The 16,327-nt window shown below is 42.6% G+C and overlaps 1 pseudogene across 1 annotated transcript in view; it reads left to right on the top strand.

Moving 5' to 3' along the window:
* The window catches only part of LOC146514816 (scavenger receptor cysteine-rich type 1 protein M160-like), a 238,201-nt pseudogene that overhangs the window by 10,876 nt on the left and 210,998 nt on the right, over positions 1-16,327 (top strand). Inside the window, exons 11-18 of the transcript XR_014874830.1 lie at positions 481-651; positions 1,320-1,365; positions 1,477-1,565; positions 2,574-2,819; positions 5,628-5,927; positions 12,273-12,564; positions 12,643-13,113; positions 15,300-15,434. The product of XR_014874830.1 is annotated as a scavenger receptor cysteine-rich type 1 protein M160-like (transcript). The remainder of the gene's footprint in view (positions 1-480; positions 652-1,319; positions 1,366-1,476; positions 1,566-2,573; positions 2,820-5,627; positions 5,928-12,272; positions 12,565-12,642; positions 13,114-15,299; positions 15,435-16,327) is intronic.

Below are 16,327 nucleotides of genomic sequence, written 5' to 3' on the forward strand. Positions count from 1 at the left end.
ATGTATGAATGTATGAATCTGTTTGTTCATGGAAAAAAAATTCTAATTTCCTTTCTGAGATGATGAGGAGAAAAAAAAGATTTCTGAAAAGTGTGTTGCAGTGTAATTTGCAATAAAAATAAAAATATGGTTGTAGAAAAAAATCTCATGCTGCATTTGAACTCACAACCTTCATCACACAAGGCTGATGTGAATGAGTGGTAACTCTGCCACAAATCCACAGGTAAGAGAGAGGCATTGCTCCCTATTCAAAATGATTGGGTTTCTACTATTAGAAAAAGGGGACTATTTCAGCAAACAGACTTTTCTGCTTTGCAACAATTCCACCGATAATACCCGTACTCGTGGTGGCTTGAAACAACCACCACCAGCATCAAGCTATCATCAAAAAACAGATCTTCAGGTGTACTCTGGACTCTGAACTTCATCAGTTTCTCCTCAGCCACACAGAGTCTTTCACTTTGGGCATCTCTTTAAAAGGAGGCAGTTTAACTCTGGTCAGATCATGGTGCTATCTGACTTGGCCCCCCAGCTCTTGCCCCCACTGTCACTCAACACCAGATCCCCACAGGGCTGCGTTCTCAGCCCCCTACTCTACACCCTGTACACTAATGACTTTACACCAACCCACCCAAGCAACATCATCATCAAGTATGCCAACGGCAGATGGCTGCCCCTCCCTGAGCCTGTTTCTGTTGGATTTGTCTTCCTGTTAAAAGGGAGTTTTTCCTCCCACTGTCACCAATTTGGGTCATTTGATTGTTGGGTTTTTCTCTGCATGTATTATTGTAGGGTCTACCTTACAATACAAAGTGCCTTCTGTTGTTGTGATTGGTGCTGTATAAAATTGAATTGAATTGAATTTACATCATTGTGATTGGGCTCATCGCTGAGATGAAACAGCATACAGGGTGGAGGTCAAGAACTTGTCCCTCTGATGCTAATTAACACTGCCCAGAAAATAGTTGGCTGCCCTCTGCCACCCCTGGAGGCCATTTCCAGATCCTCCTATCTTAGGAAAACCAGGGCCATTACAGGTGACCCCTTGCACCCCGCCCACCACCTGTTTGATCCGCTGCCTCCTGTTTGGTGCCTTATTTCAATCACACTTGCAGACTCACTAACAGCTTTTTCCCCTGAGCCATTCTGACTGCTAACAAACACTATCCCCAAACACCCACCCCTGCCCACCACCTCACTAATCTGAGCCATAGTCTGAGTAACCCTCTGGCCACTCACACATGGACTCTACACTCAGACCAAGTCCTTTTGCACCACTCCCATGCATTTTGCTCCCCAGTGTCTCTCTTTCTTGTTAGGTACCTGGATCTGAGCGACCCAGGGTCCCTGAGCAGCTATGGACTCGTATCATATTATATGTGTTTTTGCTGCACTGTGCTGCTGCTGCGCTGTATTGTTGTCCATGCTTATGTATATAGGCAGGTGTGTGTGCATGTGTGAATGCGGCTGTGACAGGCACCTTCAGGCCTGGTGGGTGTGGCCCTGCCAGGTGGCTGGCGACACCTGAAGATCATCACACGGCTGGAGCTGATCAAGCTTCGTCGGTGTGGCTGAGCGCTCCTCGATGCTGGATCATTGCATGAGACTTCCCGTCAGTTCTCCAACTAGTCGGTTTGTGAGTGTGAGCTTGCCACAGTGAAGTTAATTATACTAATGGCTGCGTCTGTTATTTCCCGGCAGGAGTACGAAAACGCGAGGGCAGAAGGCACGGCGTAAACGGGCACTAGGGAGCGGCCACACGGAGCACAGACACTTGGAGAAGACATGGAGTGGGAGGCGGGGACGCATGGGGATTTATTGAATGAAAGGCTTTATTGGCCACATGCAGGTTGCCCCGCAGTGAGAACAGGAAACAAAAAAAGTCCTCTGCACAGAGAGCACATAAATGTCCACAGTACAACATTTGAGCACGTGACAAGCCACAAGGTTGGGTAGGGGGTGAGGAGTAATCCGAAGGATTATTGTGTGGATTATCTTTACCTCACTGTAAATAAACACACTGCATTCATCAAATGTCCAGCGTTTGGGTCCTCCTTCCCCACATCCCCACGGACCGTGACATTTCTCTTGGTTCATATATATTCCTGTAGTTTGTACAGATTCCTCTTGACAGTATATATCTGTTCTGTTTGCTATTTATTCCTGATTTCTTTACTATTCATATTCATTCATATTTTTTTAAAATCCTGCACAATTGGCATGGAGCACTCATAATTTAGTTGTACATTAACAGTAACAATATAGGGCTATTATTCTATTCCATTCGTCTACACAGATGACCTAAAATGTTTGTTGACTGATTCCGATCACAATGAAAGGCATTTTCAATGCTGCTTAGTCCAGCATCAGCTTCCCAGATGTTATACAACATTTGTAAGAGAGCTGGAATGAGTCATTACCTCATCATAATTTCATAATTTACACACACAAACTACAATTTGTTTTTTTACTAGTCAGAGTATGTTTGGCCTACACATGGTATTTAAAAAATAAGATGTTTTCGTCGGCCGTCTTGATTTTGTTTTTTTTTTATGCTGTTGTCTACCTGACTAAACCCAGCTTGGTCCAAGTCTGTGCAGCACAACAAAACAGTTTCCAGTTTGTTTTAGACAGCAGGATGCAGAGGTGGTCTGTAGGCAGCTCGGCTGTGGGCCTCCTTCGGTCCTCCAGGGGGCGCTCTATGGAGAAGTGGAGGCTCCAGTGTGGAGGCCATGAGTCTGCTCTCCTGGACTGTAGAAGCTCAGGCTCAGCTAGAAACAGCTGCTCAGCTGGCAAAGCTGTTGGACTCACCTGCTCAGGTAGAAGAGGAGCTGCAGCTTTGATGTGGTTCAAACTCACTTTATTCTTTTACTGATGACTCTCTGCTTTCCATTAGAGCCTGATTATTTCAGGTTAGTGGGAGGAGCCAGTCGCTGTTCAGGTATTCTGGAGTTTAAGCTGGGAGTCTGGAGACTGCTCATTGTTAAAAGCTTGGCACCAAATGAAGCCAGACTTTTCTGTCAATATCTGGACTGTGGCTCTGTTGTTTCTTTAAAATACAAACATCAACGCAGGGAGTGAAAAGTGCAATAAAGTGTTAGCTTCAAATACAGGGTGACAGTTTTTTTTTTTCATTCTTTCTTCCACTTTTATGAAGTCCACCAATAAACACACACACCTTAAGAGCTCTGTGGAGTTTTTGTTGATGTCTCTAATATATAATATAATGTAATGTTATGTAATCAATCCTCTTTTTTATTCTCTTGCCTGGCTTGCCTTAGACATGATAATAGTGTACCAGATATAAAGTAATAATGGAAGTAGCACAAATAGAAATGAATAAATAACCAGCTATAAGAGGAGGCACCTATAGAGATTCTATGTAGCTGTTCTTGTTTGGCAGCACCACTCATTCAGATCACAGTTCTGATTGCAAAAGCTGCCCGACAGGACAGGATCTAGGATCTTCATACACACCACTTGCATGAAACATGAAAGCCAGTGGTTAGTGACCACCAGGTTCCGTGTTTCAAGTCTCAGGTGTTTAGTTTCTTTTTACTTGTTTTTAGTTTCCTGCCTGCTTAGGTTTTGTTAGTTTAGTCATTGTATTCCTGCATCTGGGTCCACACTCTTTTCACTCCATACATCTGCCATAGATGACGTGACAATCCAATGCTTTTTGAATAACCAGGACAAAAAATGAGCTGGATGACAAGATCCATGTAAAAAAAGATAAAAAATAAAAATGGATTATCTCAAATTGATTATTTTTCTCTTTACATCACACTTTTTAAGCAAACGGGCCAGGGGGCATGATGGGAGTCTGAGTGTGGATAACCATGCTGAAAGGTCAAAGGATCACTTTACACAGAAAGAAAAAAACCCACTGAAGTTCAGTTCATTTATTTTAAGAACAAAGTGCAGGTTAATATTTACTGTAGGAAAACAGTCAGTATTTAACCTCGTTCTTCTTGTACTACGTTACATGACCATAAATGGGAATGTCAGAGGACTTACGGGAAGTCTGCTGAACATAGCCGGGAATATGAATGGGTTCAAATGAGGTCAACAGATTTGAAGATGAAATGACAAAATTAGACACAGTGGACTCAAGTCCTGCCTCTCCCTACAGATAAATACTGAGCACAGCACAGAAGACCATCAGAGACGTCTGTGTAGACATGGATCATCATCATCATCTGCTGTTGCTGCTGCTGCTGTGGAGCTCAGGTAGGACTGTACTTTAAAAATTCCCTGTTAGTGTTCACTGAGTTAACTGGACCATTAAACAAACTGATCACTCACACACACACACACACACACACACACACACACACACACACACACACACACACACACACACACACACACGACATGACATGCTGGGGTATCAGCTGGAGTATCCAGAGGACCCTGCAGGCTCACAGAGAACGTGGCAGACAGCAGCTATGAGCACACTGCCCTCTTGCTTTGTGGTCACCGTCTAAAGCACGTTGACTGAGTTGAATTGGTGATACCAGGCGGCAGAAAAGAGAACAATGTGGTGACCTGATGAAAGTGGTGCAGAGCTGAAGGAGCCTTTGTCTCTGCTTGTTTGAACTGAGCAGCCAAAGGATAAAAGTCACTACTTGTCACCTTGCTGATACGTATGTGGGTCTTCTGATTCTGCACTAAATGATTAAAAATAAACTCGACTACGCCGATGCTGGGAATGATAATTTTCTCAGATTAATGGTTGATTCTAACGTGTACATGAAGTTTTGCTCTGAGAGAATAACGACTGACTACAGTGACTGACATTACGTGTTGCCTGGATTTTAAATACATCATGATATTAACTTCTTCTGATACTACACATTGACCTTGACTATAACTCTGTCGACATAACTCTCGTGTGCTTTGTAGTTGATGATTGATTCTGTAGGGTTACCACATATTTATTGAAAAGTTTTGACTTTGTACTCTCTTCATGAAGACTGATCTCTGCTTCCAAAGACTTCACTAAAACTGTGTAACTGTTAAGCAGTCTTATACACTCACATGTTGTACAAGGTAAAAATGTATGACACTTTTAAGCATGTAACTTTTTTTATTGAAGGATTTGGACACAACTTGCTGAATAATTGGTGCATAAAATTAACATCAGATACAATTAAAAGTAAGAATATCAGGATTATATAACAACAGAAGGAGAAGTTGTCTCTGTCGGCCTCTGTGCTGAAGGCAGACATGCTGGACACGCTTCTTGCTTTCTTTGTTTTTGTTGAACCTGCACGTTTGTGGATGTTCAATAAATGTGGCAAAGAACATTTTTGCTTTTGCTTTTTTTCAAAAATCATTAATTGTGGTGTTTTCATTTGTACAGTGAGCTGTGTTTTCAGATCCTCAATTCACATGCACACTGACAAAACATAAAGTTTACTGGCATGTTTGTTCTGTCCTCGACTGATCTCCACTCAGAATTGCTCTTTATGTTCATGAGTTTTCTCTCATGTCCTCCACAGGAGTCCAGGCTGAAGAGAAGTCAACAGGTAAGAAGAGAAAAAAAGAGATTTAAAGAATTGCTGGAGCAGAATCTACCAAGTTTGATTTTAATATTTCCAGAAATAAATTCCTTTTCTGTTCAGAGTCTGATGATGTCAGGCTCGTGGGAGGAGCCAGTCGCTGTGCAGGAATACTGGAGCTGAAACATCTGGGAGAGTGGAGAGCAGTGAAGAGCGATTCATGGACCCGGAAGGAAGCAGCTGTTGTCTGTGAACATCTGGACTGTGGCTTTCCTGTTTCTGTAGGAAGAAGAGAGGATGCCTCGAGTAGACCAACAACGTGGTGGATCAGTCGGGACTGTCTTCTTTCTCGATCTCTTCTGGGGCAATGTGCAGTGTCTTGGGAACTGTCTTCTACAAGCGTCTTTGACATAACCTGTTCAGGTAAACCCATGTTTGCTATCATCTTTTCATAATATGTGATAACTAGTCACATTTATGGAGAAAATCAGGGACATTTCCATTGTCGCAGTAAGGCTGTCCCTCTGGAGTAGGAATCCTTTTGTTTTCTTTCTGAGATTATGAGGAGGAAAACAAGATTTTTGAAAAGTGTGTTGAAGTGTAAATATGCACTATAGACAAAATGTGATGTTGAAAAGAAACTTCATGCTGCATTTAAACTCACAACCTTCACCACACAAGGCTGAGGGAAGTGAGTGGTAACTCTGTCACTAATCCACAGATAAGAGAGAGGCATTGCTCCCCATTCAAAATGATTGGGTTTCTACTATTAGAAAAAGTGGACTATTTCACCAAAGATACAAAATTATGAAATATAGGCTTGTAACACATAATGGAGCTGGTTATTAGTATGAACAGTCTGTCTACAACAAACAGTGTGAGACTAGTTAGTTGGTGAAAAGAAGTAAAACGGCCAATGACAATAACATATTCTGGGATTGCTGCTTTCAAAAATTCTCCTATCTTGAAGTAACATTATGTGTTTATATCCATCATGAGATAAAATTAGGCTTTGGATCTAATGAATTTGAAAGACCAGTAAACACCATTAACCTTCTACAATGACATCATGAGTTCCCATAGCTGTGGTAAGGATTTCAGAGGCTTAGGAAGAGTGTATGTAGAGCCCCTCTGTAAAAGATTTCTTAACTCCACAGTGACATCATTGCACCTGTTGAGTCCCAGATGCCACAATGAACTTTACTCACACTTTCCAGACACGGCGATGAGAAGTTTAATAACTAGTTTAATGACATTGTAATCTACTATGGGATTGTACAGCACACGGATAGTGGATAGCAGATAGTGTCTCAACAAATCAGAGAATGTCTACCCCCTCCCTTGACTCCCACCAGTTTGCTTTTAGAGCATGGAGGATGCCATCACCATCATCCTTCACAGAGCACTGAACCATCTGAAGAACAAGAAGAGCTATGTGAAGATGGACTACAGCTAAGTGTTCACCACCATAAACCCAGACATCCTCACCACCAAACTGGACCACCTTCAGGTCCCCCTGCCACCTGGTCCTTGATCAAAGCCATCTTAATCCCACCGGCCCCCGCCTTTCCCCCCAATTGTCACTCAGCACTGGATCCCCACAGGGCTGCATTCTCAGTCTCTTACTGTAAGCCCTGTACACCTATGACTGTACACTAACCCACCCACCCAACGTTATAGACCAGTATGCCGATGACACCACTGTGGTTGGGCTGATTTCTGATGGAGATGGGACAGTATACAGCGCGGAGGTAGAGAACTTGTCACACTGGTGCTCAGAAAATAATCTGAACATCCTTAAAAACAAAAGAAGTCATAATGAGTCACAGACAGTGTCACGGCCAAGGCCGACAGACAGAAGGACTCAGAAGCAGGACTCACACGAGAAAGTGTGTTGAACAAGATTTTATTTAGAAGTCATGAAATTGCAAAATCAACTAGTCAGTGAACTAAGAACTAAGGTCTACAAGATCAGTGAGGCTAAAAACTAGTGAAGCTATGACCAGGGAAAAATACACAATGACACTGAATATGTGAGAAACTAAATCTTCATCAGGAGTGCTTTAACTCCGGGGCATGGAGAAAAGGCATGGGCTTCAGGGAACGTACCCAGGAGTCTCAGTATTTGAGAAGGCGGAGAAATGGCAGGGGGGGGGGGGGGCAAGCATCCGAGGCGTATGTGTGTGTGTGTGTGTATCCTGTGTTCAACTTGAGAGAGAGTGTCCTTCACCCGGTTAAGCAAAAGTCAACAGTCTTCAGCCAATGCAGGTGTACTTGAAGAGAGACTAAACATAGTCCCGTTATCAGGGACAAGAATTTGTTGTTCTGGAGCTGCATGAGTGAGGGAGATGATTGTTTGAGTTAGTGCAGACAAGTGCACCAATTTTGCAGTTGTTCTTAATGTCCATCACTGGTCACCAGGTCTATCTACAGTGGGGCAAAAAAGTATTTAGTCAGCCACTGATTGTGCAAGTTCCCCCACTTAAAATGATGACAGAGGTCAGTAATTTGCACCAGAGGTACACTTCAACTGTGAGAGACAGAATGTGAAAAAAAAATCCATGAATTCACATGGTAGGATTTGTAAAGAATTTATTCGTAAATCAGGGTGGAAAATAAGTATTTGGTCAATAACAAAAATACAACTCAATACTTTGTAACATAACCTTTGTTGGCAATAACAGAGGTCAAACGTTTACTATAGGTCTTTACCAGGTTTGCACACACAGTAGCTGGTATTTTGGCCCATTCCTCCATGCAGATCTTCTCAAGAGCAGTGATGTTTTGGGGCTGTCGCCGAGCAACACGGACTTTCAACTCCCGCCACAGATTTTCTATGGGGTTGAGGTCTGGAGACTGGCTAGGCCACTCCAGGACTTTCAAATGCTTCTTACGGAGCCACTCCTTTGTTGCCCGGGCGGTGTGTTTTGGATCATTGTCATGTTGGAAGACCCAGCCTCGTTTCATCTTCAAAGTTCTCACTGATGGAAGGAGGTTTTGGCTCAAAATCTCACGATACTTGGCCCCATTCATTCTGTCCTTAACACGGATCAGTCGTCCTGTCCCCTTGGCAGAAAAACAGCCCCATAGCATGATGTTTCCACCCCCATGCTTCACAGTAGGTATGGTGTTCTTGGGATGCAACTCAGTATTCTTCTTCCTCCAAACACGACGAGTTGAGTTTATACCAAAAAGTTCTACTTTGGTTTCATCTGACCACATGACATTCTCCCAATCCTCTGCTGTATCATCCATGTGCTCTCTGGCAAACTTCAGACGGGCCTGGACATGCACTGGCTTCAGCAGCGGAACACGTCTGGCACTGCGGGATTTGATTCCCTGCCGTTGTAGTGTGTTACTGATGGTGACCTTTGTTACTTTGGTCCCAGCTCTCTGCAGGTCATTCACCAGGTCCCCCCGTGTGGTTCTGGGATCTTTGCTCACCGTTCTCATGATCATTTTGACCCCACGGGATGAGATCTTGCGTGGAGCCCCAGATCGAGGGAGATTATCAGTGGTCTTGTATGTCTTCCATTTTCTGATGATTGCTCCCACAGTTGATTTTTTCACACCAAGCTGCTTGCCTATTGTAGATTCACTCTTCCCAGTCTGGTGCAGGTCTACAATTCTTTTCCTGGTGTCCTTCGAAAGCTCTTTGGTCTTGGCCATGGCGGAGTTTGGAGTCTGACTGGTTGAGGCTGTGGACAGGTGTCTTTTATACAGATGATGAGGTCAAACAGGTGCCATTCATACAGGTAACGAGTGGGGGACAGAAAAGCTTCTTACAGAAGACGTTACAGGTCTGTGAGAGCCAGGGATTTTCCTTGTTTGAGGTGACCAAATACTTATTTTCCACCCTGATTTACGAATAAATTCTTTACAAATCCTACCATGTGAATTCATGGATTTTTTTTTCACATTCTGTCTCTCACAGTTGAAGTGTACCTCTGGTGCAAATTACTGACCTCTGTCATCATTTTAAGTGGGGGAACTTGCACAATCGGTGGCTGACTAAATACTTTTTTGCCCCACTGTATTTCCCATTGCAAAGCCGTGAGCTTCTCTACAATCTTCCCATATGGCGTTAAATAAACACAGTCTGAGTACTCACGGCTTACCCATTATTAAACCCGATTCTTTGATCCCCATGATAGAACAGAGAAAACCCGACTCAGAGAGGTCAAAACATAATTCTTTAATCAATCATCTTCCGGAAGAGAGAGCCCTGCACAGCCCAAAGCCAGTTGCAGAATCTCTAACATTAGAAGCTAAAAATGTGTCTCATATAGGTGTTATTTTGGTCCTTTACACATAACATACAGCCTCGATACAAACAACTCCTTATATGTTACTGGTTCCTCTTTCTGTCTGGTTTCTGTCACGGTACTGGGCCATGAGGCCCAGGGTTTAAGTTCTAATGCATATTTTTGTATCCACATGTGTAGTTTAACGCATCTAGTTGTTTTCTAGTTTGCAGTTTAGTCCTTGGTTTCTTAGTCCCTTTTGTCATCTCTCCCTGGTCCGTGTGTCTACCTGTCATGTTTCATGTCTCTGGTTAGGTTAAGTTCATGTTCTATCTCCATGTCTATGTCTCTGTGTTTCCTGTTTTATTTTGAAAGAGTGTGGTGTTCTTTGTTCATTGTAGTTAGTGTTACTCTCCCCCGTATTGTCATTAGGTTTCATTCTAGTCAGCTGTGTTCTCATGTGTCTCCACTTCCCCTGATCACCTCATGTGTGTATTTAAGTCCTCAGTCTTCCTTTGTTCGTGGCTGTGTCGTCTGTTTTACTTCCCCCATGTTACGCCAGGTTTCAGGACTCTGTGCTGGTCATGTCCATGTTACTTACGTGAATACGTTTCATAGTTCTTTGTTGTTCTGTTCATAGTTGTCTCCATCATGTGCATCATTGTTACCCTGTCTTAGCCTTCCCTGCTGTCTGAGTTAAGTGTCAGTTCTTAGTTTTCCCAGTTCAGCTTCTAGTTTAGTCTTGCCTCAGTGCTTTCTGTTGTTTGCCATGTTAATCAGCCCAAATAAAGGCTCGCTTTTCGTTTCAAGTTCAGTACTGTCTCCTCGTCTGTATCTGCACCTGGAACCTCACACTCCCACACAACGGTCCGCCCACCGCAGACCGTGGCAGTTTCCTGTATTTATTAATATGTCTCAGACTGAACTTCCTGTTTTTCAGTCTGGCTAAGCACTTAGTTTGTGAGTCAAAACTGGCCTTGCTTTACAAGCCTTTATTATTAAAATACATAAAACAATATAATCAGAAAATAAGCACTAAGAATACATATTTATTTCGTAACACCATCATCAATTATTTCGGCTAGCCTAGTGGGGGATTTGAACAGCTGTAACCGCTTTCTTTGTTCTTCAATTAGTCAGGTCCGAGCCAGCTTTGATCAGCCAGAAGTCTGTTATCATGGTTCTGAATGGCAGATGTTGTTCAGTCTCCTCCACTGAGAGTGTCGCCAGGCACATGACACAACCGACCATCGAGTATCCGGCAGCAAATGTCTCTGGAGGACAATCAGGGCTCTCCAGAGCCCAAGCTTCTCATCAAGAGTAGAGTGTCAACTTCGTTAAGGGACCAGTTGATCAAATCCATAATTTTCTAGGTTTTAGAAAACAAGACTGAGAGACTCTCTGAGGGTTAGAGTTAGACAAGACATAGAAGCCAAGCAGGGAAGATAAGGGAGGAAGAGGGTGAGAGATGTGTCCGCCTCCACCAAGAGCCAAAGTAGTAGTATAATGTAAACAGAATTGGTCCTAGCACTGAACCCTGTGGAACTCCATAATTGACCTTAGTGTGTGAAGAGGACTCTCCATTTACATGCACAAATTTGAGTCTTTTAGACAGATATGATAGAAACGACTGCAGTGCAGTACCTGTAATACCTACAGCATGTTCTAATCACTCTAATAGGATATTATGGTCAACAGTATCGAACGCTGCACTAAGGTCTAGCAGGACAAGCACAGAGATGAGTCCACTGTCAGAGGCCATAAGAAGATCATTTGTAACCTTCACTAAAGCTGTTTCTGTGCTGTGAGGAGCTCTGAAATCTGACTGAAACTCTTCAAATAAGCCATTCCTTTCAAGAGTTTTTAAGAAGAAAGGAAGGTTGGAGATTGGCCTATAATTACCTAAATCCACTGGGTCAAGAGATGGATTTTCAAGAAATCGTTTAACTACTGCCAGCTTAGAGACCTGTGGGCCATAACTGATTATTAGAGATAGGTTGATCATATTTAAGATTGAAGCATCAATTAATGATAGGACTTCTTTGAGCAGTCTTGTAGGGATGGGGTTTAAAAGACCTGAAGTTAACTCAGAAAGATCAATTGGAGAAAAAGACTCAGTGTCAGTGGCATCAGTGGTACTGTAAGTAGTTGTACATATCTGAGATGATTATGATTTTTTTTCTTTTATGTTTAAAATTGTATTTCCAAACAAATTCATGAAGACATTACTAGTTATCGTTTCCAACATCTCTGCTCATCTCACCTGGACCGCTGGTAAAGAAGAACATTTTCATAGGGTCTCTTTTTTTTTGTCTCTCTTGATGCTGTTGTCTACTTGACTAAACCCAGCCCGGTCCAAGTCTGTGCAGAACAAACCAAACAGTTTCCAGTCTCTTTCAGACAGGTAGTGTGTCAGACCCCCCCCCTCCCAAATTTGAATCAGTGAATAGTTGTTTGCTGCCATCTTTTTCTTGTGTGTCTGCTGTCTCTTATCTCTCTGTTTGATCTTCTCTGATGTCTCCAGACTCTGTCAGGCTGCTGAATGGTTCCAGTCTGTGTTCAGGCAGACTGGAGGTGAAGTCTGACCAGAGCTGGTCCTCAGTGTGTGAAGCTGACTTTGACCAGCAGGATGCAGAGGTGGTCTGTAGGGAGCTCGGCTGTGGGCCTCTTTCTGTCCTCCAGGGGGCGCTCTATGGAGAAGTGGAGGACAGAGTTCCAGTGTGGAGGCCATGAGTCTGCTCTCCTGGACTGTAGAAGCTCAGGCTCAGCTAGAAACAGCTGCTCACCTGGCAAAGCTGTTGGACTCACTTGCTCAGGTAGAAGAGGAGCTGCAGCTTTGATGTGGTTTAGACTCACTTTATTCTTTCACTGATGACTCTCTGATTTTTTTCCAGACGGTGAGGATGTCAGGTTGGTGGGAGGAGCCACCCAGTGTACAGGAACGGTGGAGCTGAAATATCTGGGAGAATGGAGACCAGTGGAAGCCATTGAGTGGACCCGGAAAACAGCTACTGTTGTCTGTGAACAGCTGGACTGTGGTTATGTTGTTTCCTTAGGGAAAAGGACGGGTGCATCAAGCGGATCTGTGTGGAGCATCAGTGATATGTGTATTCAGCTTGGATCTACTCTGCAATACTGTGCATCAGCTTCGTTTTCTAAGTCCATTTTTGATGTAACCTGCTCAGGTAAAATTATCTGTGACATTATATATGATATAATATGTGATAGCTGGAAGAGAAGCAAACTATCCACCAATTGTGACTGGCTCTGTTCCACAGCATATCTTTGTTTTCTCTTCCTCCCCTCACCCCCAACAGATGGACTCCTGGCCTGTTGTTGTGATAGATGTAGATCTAGATACAACTGAATTGAACTGAATCATGGCAGAAGAGAGGTTCAGTGTTCTCGGGAGTCAAACTAAAGAGTCCCTTCTTCAGTGCTATAACTTTCTGGGCTTCCTATTTTTTAGCTTGAGTTTCAGTTCAGCCTCTCCTCACTCATGTATTGCTACACCCTGGGACTCATTCTTAACAGTTTGCACAAAGAAATCTGGGCAACTTTTGAAACAGTTTTCTAATTTTCAATTTTCATTTTCTAAACAGATATAATATTCAAAAACATAAAAAAATAATTGGGCCTCAATTAAGAAACAATTGAAAGTTGGAAATATATACAAAGCAAGTTGGCAATGCTACAGTTTGTACTTCTCCCAGTTCACAAGATACTGGAGGGTCTTACCCTGATAGTCTCCTGACTGAATATACAGAGCACAGGACACCACTGTAGACTTGCTTAAGCTGGGATACATAGGATACATTCATTGAGTATCTTCAATGTTTTGGGGAGTATGAGATCATAGGCAGAGTTAACTCAAGATTCTCAATTTCAAAAGATCCAGTGATCCTGAGACAGAGCTTCTTTGAGTTATATTATAATGGAATGTCCTTGAACATAACCAAATTTTCTGATCTAAGGTCTGAAGTTCGAAGCTGAAATCTGGTGTTAGTCTCCCAAACATTTAGTTTTCTCTACGGCCCTGAGGAGTACTGTCTCGGGGCATCTCTGGATTTCTTGACGTAGGTCGTCGTGTTGCATGGAGTGAACCGCTGTCTCACTGTCCAGCTTTGGGAACATAGAGTTCAGTAGCACAGAGAGGACTCAAATAGACATAACCCAATGGGAGATGAGGTCATGGTGTTGTGTACCTACTCGTCTGCTTCAAATGGTAGGTTTGATAGAGCAACACAGTAGAGGGCAGCTTATGTAGAACAAAGTGTCTTCACACTTGTGAGGTGAAAAGAGTCCCTCAATCAGAGATTTGTTTCAAAATCATATCATTTAATCTGAAATTACTGAACCATCTGTCTACATTAGTTGTTTGAGTGGAAAATACATGTATAGAAGTTACTAATTCATAACAGAGGACAGAAAAAAGACATTTCATACACACCAATGATCATAGATATTTACAAAAAAAATGTTTGCATGCATCGTTGTCATACACTAACACTTAAAGACTAATTTTTTACCATTTCACTCACCAATTTTCACTATTTGTAGTGAGTTTCTCATGTTAAGCTGAATCTGTGGTACTTGGTACTGGTCTTTTACCCACTTCTTCCTTTTTCTTCAGGTTTATGTTAAAAACATTTTGTTCTACTGAGCTAATTTATTTACTTTTTAACCTCAGCCATAGTATCAGAGGAAGCAACATACACAAACTTGTTTAGTGAAGCCAGAGCCCAGTTTTAGTTTACAAACTGTCAACCTTTCAAAGTGGCTTCACCCTCAGACACTTTTCTTTACATTTCGTCAGGTGGAAATTATCAAGCTTTTTTATGTAGCAGTGCATATTTGTCTCTCAGAACAACAAATTGAGGTAAACATGTTTTATGTTTTAGATTAGTGGCGTCACTATAGTTTGCAGATTGCAGGTAGTGAGTGTTGATTTACAGTGATTCTAGTTGACTGATTTAGAGAATGTGTACATAAGAACATAATAGACTAGTGCCAGGAACAACTGGCATTGGTTTCGCTAATCTAGGGTCTTATAACCCTCATTTCTCTGCTGCTGCTCCGCCAGCCAATCCTGATATAACAGGAGCGATCGTGGCTCAAGAGTTGGCAGTTCGTCTTGTAATCGGAAGGTTGCCGGTTTGAGCCCCGGCTCGGACAGTCTCGGTCGTTGTGTCCTTGTGCAAGACACTTCACCCGGTGCCTACTGGTGGGGGTCAGAGGGGCACCAGTGTCTGGCAGCCTTGCGTCGGTCAGTGCGCCCCAGGGTGGCTGTGGCTACAATGTAGCTTGCCATCACCAGTGTGTGAAGGGGTGGGTGACTGAATGTAGTGTAAAGTGCTTTGGGGTCCTTAGGGACTAAGTAAAGCACTATACAAATACAGGCCATTAACCATTTTAATGATATTATACTGTCCCACCAATAAATAGACAAACAGTCTCATCTTTGAACCAGTGAATAGTTGTTTGCTGCCATCTTTTTCTTGTGTGTCTGCTGTCTCTGATCTCTCTGTTTGATCTTCTCTGATGTCTCCAGACTCTGTCAGGCTGCTGAATGGTTCCAGTCTGTGTTCAGGCAGACTGGAGGTGAAGTCTAACCAGAGCTGGTCCTCAGTGTGTGAAGCTGACTTTGACCAGCAGGAAGCAGAGGTGGTCTGTAGGGAGCTCAGCTGTGGGCCTCCTTCGGTCCTCCTCTGTGTTCTGTTGACTACATTGTAGAGTGTGACTTTGTCTCTAAACAGGGAAATGAGTTTGGAAACAGTTAAAAACTGATTCAGCAGGTGTGCAACCCTAAAATCAGTTGTAGTTGGCTCAGTGAAGCACTTTGAATCACCTTGTTGTTGAATTGTGCTATAAAAATAAACTTGCCTTGCCTTGCCTCAGTGTGGGAAAAAGAATCACAGCTCACAATAATTTCTATTGAGATCTCCAGTAGGTTTTCTTAATATACAGGCTGTGATCAGCTGATCTGAGCTATTGTTGCTCTATGGTATTTTGTTATAATAATTTGGTTAATACTGCTGTATTCAACCAGATGTCAGCAGATGTTTCATGAGTTGTCCTTGCTGATTTTGATCTTCTACACTGACAGTACACTGTTTATGCTGTCTTTATATTATTTATTTTATTTATGAAGTGGTATAAAGGTGGAATTCAGTGAATGAATCTCAGCATCATCAGCTTAACTTCAAATTCATCTCTGCTACACTTGATGTAACCTACCACTGACCATGAAACCACAGCCACTGTGCACCAGTCACACACTGTTTTTTTTTAAAACTTTAAATCCATCACAGTACAGCAAAATAACCTGTTTATCTTGCACTAACCTGCAGTGGATTTTCATGCAGCCTTTAGATAACATAGTTAGTTTGTCTCAGTTTGATTTGCATATTTGACAATATATATAAAAAAAATAATGTCACATGTGCAGACCCCATATCTCATTTAAAAACATGAGGACTTCATGTAAGCTTTAAATGAGTAGTCATTCCCTTTAAATCTAACCTCTCTTCTTCCTCTCCTGTCTTTCTTATCTCTCTCCATCTCTGAGTGAAGTTAGCT

Source organism: Neolamprologus multifasciatus, chromosome 7 (genome assembly GCF_963576455.1).
Source record: "Neolamprologus multifasciatus chromosome 7, fNeoMul1.2, whole genome shotgun sequence".
Classification (NCBI taxonomy): domain Eukaryota; kingdom Metazoa; phylum Chordata; class Actinopteri; order Cichliformes; family Cichlidae; genus Neolamprologus; species Neolamprologus multifasciatus.